General features: G+C 40.3%; 1 non-coding gene across 1 annotated transcript; it reads right to left on the reverse strand.

The window, feature by feature from the left end:
• Positions 1-1,492: 1,492 nt before the first annotated feature.
• Positions 1,493-1,599, reverse strand: LOC141637036 (small nucleolar RNA R71). The gene has a single exon (XR_012541600.1). It is a non-coding gene; the product is annotated as a small nucleolar RNA R71 (small nucleolar RNA).
• Positions 1,600-5,805: the final 4,206 nt, after the last annotated feature.

A 5,805-nucleotide genomic window follows, 5' to 3' on the forward strand; every position in this document is an offset into this window, starting at 1 on the left:
TTTGTTGGTATGATTGAAAACCTTACTAGCATGTTCAACATGATAATGAGTGAGTAGTTCCATAGCTAAGGTTAATGGGTAATTAGGGGAAACCAACATGGGGAATGATTCATGCTTAAATTAATATGCTTTCATGGTTTATTTGCTTGCTTGTTTTGATCTCAACTCATGCACATGTTATGTTTGATGAAATGTGAGCCTATGAATCCTTACATTTTTTACCTATCACCTATCTTTTCAATGAGACTTATAAGACATAAACCAACTCGAGTCTCATTAGACCATGCATGTTGTTGAGTAGGGAAGACTAAGTCGACTTGTAGGTGTTGTACAATCTAATCGATTCGGCTCCGGGACCCAAACTTTCCTAGGACTGTAAGATATAACCCAACTCAATCCATCACAACAATAATTGCTTGCTTATAATTTGAGAACATGTTTGTATGATCAATTCCCATGAATTCCCTATGACCCCATGACACCCTAGTGCTTTTTATCAATTGTTTACAACCCTTTCAATTCATCTTGCTTATTTACTTTCATTGCTATTTAGTTTAGTGACCTTCTACATCAACCCAAATTGTGACACCCCTAAAACACCACTAGTTTCAATAGAAATCTCATCTCAATTCCCGTCCCTTTGGATCCGACCTTTACTTGCCTCTTTACTAATTGTAGAGTTGTTTGTGAAGTTATAAATTGTGTTTTGGTCTAGGTGCTTCCAACGACAATTGTTCCGAAAAATAGAATATAGCATCCGAAAATAAACCCGACCAAAAATGGTGTCGTTGCCGGGGACGGTGTTATCTTGATTTAGATTTTCTTATATTGTTATTAGTTGTGTCTTTCTTTGCCTTGAGGAAGTGAAACTCCTCAAGGTTTGTTCTAATTGTTTTCGAGTTGTTTGATATTTTGCATGTCTAGAAGGTCACAAGGTGATTTGTTACCTTTTGATCGTGAAATTGAAAGAACTTTGACAACCAATAGAAGACTTGCTAGGAGAAATTTGAGAGGTATTAGTGAGGTTCTAGATATTCAACCAACTATTGAGTTCATCAACCCTTTTGCAAGAGAAGGTGAGGATAACCCAACACAAAATACAACACAAAATTAACCCACAATGCCTAAGTTTTCATCACATTCCGTACCCACCGAGGAGAACCTACCCAATGGTACTCCCACACCACAACATCTAACCGGAAATTTCATTGCCAAATCCCCATTTATCTAATTAGTCGAAAGGAGCCAATTTGGGGGGATGCCTAGTGAAGACCCTCATTCTCATATGGAGACCTTTTGTGACTATTGTGATGCGTTTTCGCAAACCGGTGTAACTCAAGACCAAATTCGATGGGTCTTATTTCCTTTTTCTCTAATTGGCACCGCGAAACAATGGTTGAAGGGCCTTGATAAGGCAACTCTCGGAATTGATTCTTGGAAAAAGTTGGCTCTAGCTTTCTACAAAAAATTCTACCCACCGGAAAAGACTAACATGCTAAGAGCTCAAATTACGGGTTTTAAGCAAAGGGATGAAGAATCTTTATATGAAGCTTGGGAGCGGTTCAAGAGAATTTGTCGCTCATGTCCTCACCATGGACTTAGAGAGTGGTTCTTGGTACAACAATTTTGGAACGGTCTATATGAAGATTCAAGGAACATTCTCAACATGGGATCAAATGGAATGTTCACCGAAGTTGATGACAATCAAACTTGGAACAAAATTGAGGAAATGGCGGTCCATAACTCACAATATAGTAGACCTCGCAAGGCTACTAGAGGAGGAAAGCATGAAGTGGACTCCGTTACTCAATTGGGTGCTCAACTTAGTGCTCACATTGATACCATCAATTTGATGTTTCAAAAAGCTATGGCTAGACTTGAAGAAGCCTCGAAATCACCAAAGCATCATGTTAATGCCATGACGGCATCCTCATCAATCCCAAGTGGGATATGTGACAATTGTGGAACTTTGGGACAGGACTCAAGTGAATGTAGGGGAACAAATGAACAAGTGAATGCTTTCCAAGCATACAAGAGTGGTACCCCTTATTCCAACTATTACAATGAAAACACCAAATTCCATCCAAATCTCTCATACAAAAGCCAAAATGTTCAAAACCCTCAAACAACATACACCCTACCTCCCATGAGAAACCACAATCAAAGACCCTTTTACAACCAAAACCAAGGTTACCAAAATGAAAATCCATACAATCAACAAAATTACTAAGGTTTTGATGTTCAAAAAGCGGTCCTCCAAATGCAAAAGAATCAACAAGAATTTTCACTCAAATGCAAAAAGATAGTCAAGCAAAGGAAACCACCATCAACAACATCCTAGCTCACACCAAAATGTTGGAAACCCAATTAACTCAACTAGCATCTTCAAGCTCACAAAGACAAAAGAGGCAATTACCACCTCAAAGTAATCCCCTAAGACATGAAACGGTTAGTGCCATTCACTTGAGAAGTGGTACAAGGTATGAAGCACCGAAGAAGCAAGTTGAGGATGAAGTTGCGGAAGCTAGTGATAAGGAAGAAATTGTGCAAAACTCCAAAGATGGAGAATCATCAAAGGAAGAAATTTCAAAGAAAAATGAAGACAAGGTCAAGGAGAAGGAGCCCATTGTGATTAGACTTCCTTTTCCAAGTCGTCAAGCCAAGCCCAAATTTGATGACCAACTTGGAAAGTTTATGGAAATTGTGAAGAATTTGGAAGTCTCAATTCCTTTCACGGAATTAATCAATCACGTTCCGGCCTATGCGAAATACATGAAAGACATCCTCACAAAGAAGAAGTCAATCCGGAAGCTTGAAACTATCGCCTTCACTAAGGTGAGTAGTGCAATACTTCAAGGGGGTTCACCTCCAAAACTCAAGGATCCGAGAAGCTTCTCAACACCGTGTACCATTGGCGACACCACGATCAACAAAGCCTTATGTGATCTAGGGGCTAGTGTGAGTGTTATGCCGTACTCGGTGAGTAAAAGGTTGGGGATGGGAGAGCTTAAATGCACCAATATCACACTCCAAATGGCCGATAGATCGACGAAGACACCATTAGGGATATGGGAAGATGTTCCCGTACGAATTGGGAAATTTTTCATCCCGGTGGACTTTCTCATTGTTGATATGGAAGAAGATTCCAACATTCCAATCATTCTAGGAAGACCTTTCTTACACACACATGGTCTTGTGATTGATGTGAAACATGGAGAGCTCACTCTAGAAGTGATAGATGAGAGTATAACTTTCAATCTTGACAAGACTATGAGAGCTCCCCGTTTACATGAACCATGTTTCATGATCGATCATTATAGCCGGAAGGATGATAGGAAGAAGTCGGAACTCCAATGGAAGAAGAAAGTTGAAGATGCTCCATTCAAAGAGCAAGTGAATTATAACAAAGAGAGCTTGCAAAGCTCACCAAAGTCAAGCAATGAAGAAGATGGCCTCATTGGCCAAAACAAGAAATTGGGAGAGTTGTCTCTATCAACTCAAGAGATCTTTAGTGATCAAGTGGATGAAGTTTGTGGTCTTTGGGACGATGAGTTTGAAGGGATTTTCAATCCCTACATTGGTAATGCTATCGATCAAGACCGACAACAAGGGCAAAGATCTATTGGAGAACTTTATCACGACAATGAACAAGCTTTTGATTACTTTTTCAAGGTGTTGAGCAACATCAACAACACCTTGGACATGCCCCCTTGACATCTCATCAAGAATGAGAGTTTGGTGGAGTCCTCCCTAAACCACCATTTGTAAATATTTCTAACTCCCTAACTCGCATTTTAAATTCTTAATTTGCATTTTTGTCATTTTTGGATTTTTTATGCCTTGATCAAGATGATTATCATGTTTGAGAGAAGTGAGGGAGGGACTAATAATTTCAATTAATGTGTAGTGCTTTAGCTTAGTGTGGGGATAGCAATTGCCTAGGTTATTCATGCCTTAGTAGTGCCCCCACAATGAAGAACACGAGATTTTGAAGAATGAAAAATGACAAGGGATATGCAAGATACACAGATGGAACTGAATCCGGGTAAAAGGGGTAGAACCCGAGCGGTTTCAAGAAAATTCGCCCGTCTTCAGACAATCCGGGTATATTGGGCAAAAGACACCCGTCCTTCTGAGCTGAATTTCTGAAATTTTGTGACTGTTAACGAATCCGGGCATCCTGCAATAGAATCCGCCCGTCTTCATAAAGACGCCCGTCCTGAAGGGAAGACGCCCGTCTTTTTGGCTGAGGAAAACAAGAAAAATCCCTGCAAAGGAATCCGCCCGTCTTCTCCGAAAGACGCCCGTCCCGTGTTTTCAAATCCGCCCGTCTTTGTTCAAATCTGCCCGTCTTTAGGCGAGAATTCTGAAGCCCATCCAGACAGAATCCGGGCGTCCCGAAGGAAAGCCGCCCGTCTCCCCCCTGCAATTCAAATTTTTCGGGTTTATTATAAACCCCATCCCACATTCATTTTCTCATTCCTTCATTCAAAACACTACCCATAAACCCCATAACTCCAAAACCCTCATCCTCTCCATTACAAAAACAAGATTCCTCAACAACATTCACCAAAATCAAATCAAAACATCCTTTTAACAACAAATTAATCACTCCTCTTTCAACAAAAATCAAAACCAAGCACAAAATCTTCAACCTTTGAGTCGATTTTTGAATTCATAAAGGCAAAGCCTTTTATCTTTAATCGATTTGGGTGCACTAGAAATTGAATATTTTTCACTTTTCTTGGTTTATTCTTCAATGGCAAAGACAAAGGGAGCAACAAAAGCAACAAAGGCAAAGGCACCAAAGGCAAAGGCACTCTCATCAAGACAAAAGAGTCTTCAAGCAAAGAAAGCATTGGCTATGGTGATAGCTAGCCCAAACTTGGAGGTGCAACAACAACAACCTCCCATGGAAGCAACAACATCTACTACTCCGGAAATTGCTCAATTTCGAATTATCCGGAGGTAATTTTCATTTCCAAATCCCATAGGGACACTTTTGCCAAGTTTGCTAGTAAATCATTTCTATCCACCAACTTTATTTGTGAAGATGCCTTACATAAGTTGGGTGTCCTTGAGAAAACTAGAGCCTTCTTTAAAGCCATGGGGTTGGAGAAATTGTTTACAACAAAATAATTAACATACCCCTCCCTTACCTTAGAATTTTTGAGTTCTTTGAAAGTTAACAAGGTTGAGACTATGGAAACCATCGAGTTTCGCCTAGCTAATGTTAGTAGGCACATCTCCTTTGAGGAAATGGGTAAAGCTTTGGGTCTTAATGATTCACCGAGTTATTTCTAGAATGTTGGCAAATATGACCCCGACCCTCTTTGGGAGGCGATTTCCGGAAGGAAATTTGAGAGCTTTCATGCTAGTCGCGCTCTATTAGTCCACCATCCGGGCATTAGAGTGTGGCACAAGGTTGTAGGAAACACCATCATTGCAAGAAAAGACACCAACCATTTCACCAAACTCGATTTTGTTCTTCTTGAGTCGGCCTTGAACATTGGAAGGGAATTCACCAAGCCTTTCAACTCTCTAAGACTTTTGGTGGATAGATGGCTAAATTTTGATTGTGGGAAGCAAGGCACTACCGTCATTGTGAATGGAGGTCTAGTCACTCTTTTGGCTAAATACTTTGATCCTAACTTCAACAAGGATAGCAAGTATGAGGCAAAGAAGGGTGGTCATCTCATTGATATTGATACTATGATAAACAAGTACAAGTGGGTCTCTCATAACCCTCTTGACACCAAGTATGGGTGGCTCACTAGTGAGGCTAGATCTTTTACTTTGCCTTCG

The sequence above is a fragment of the Silene latifolia genome, chromosome Y, assembly GCF_048544455.1.
Source record: "Silene latifolia isolate original U9 population chromosome Y, ASM4854445v1, whole genome shotgun sequence".
NCBI classification, from domain to species: domain Eukaryota; kingdom Viridiplantae; phylum Streptophyta; class Magnoliopsida; order Caryophyllales; family Caryophyllaceae; genus Silene; species Silene latifolia.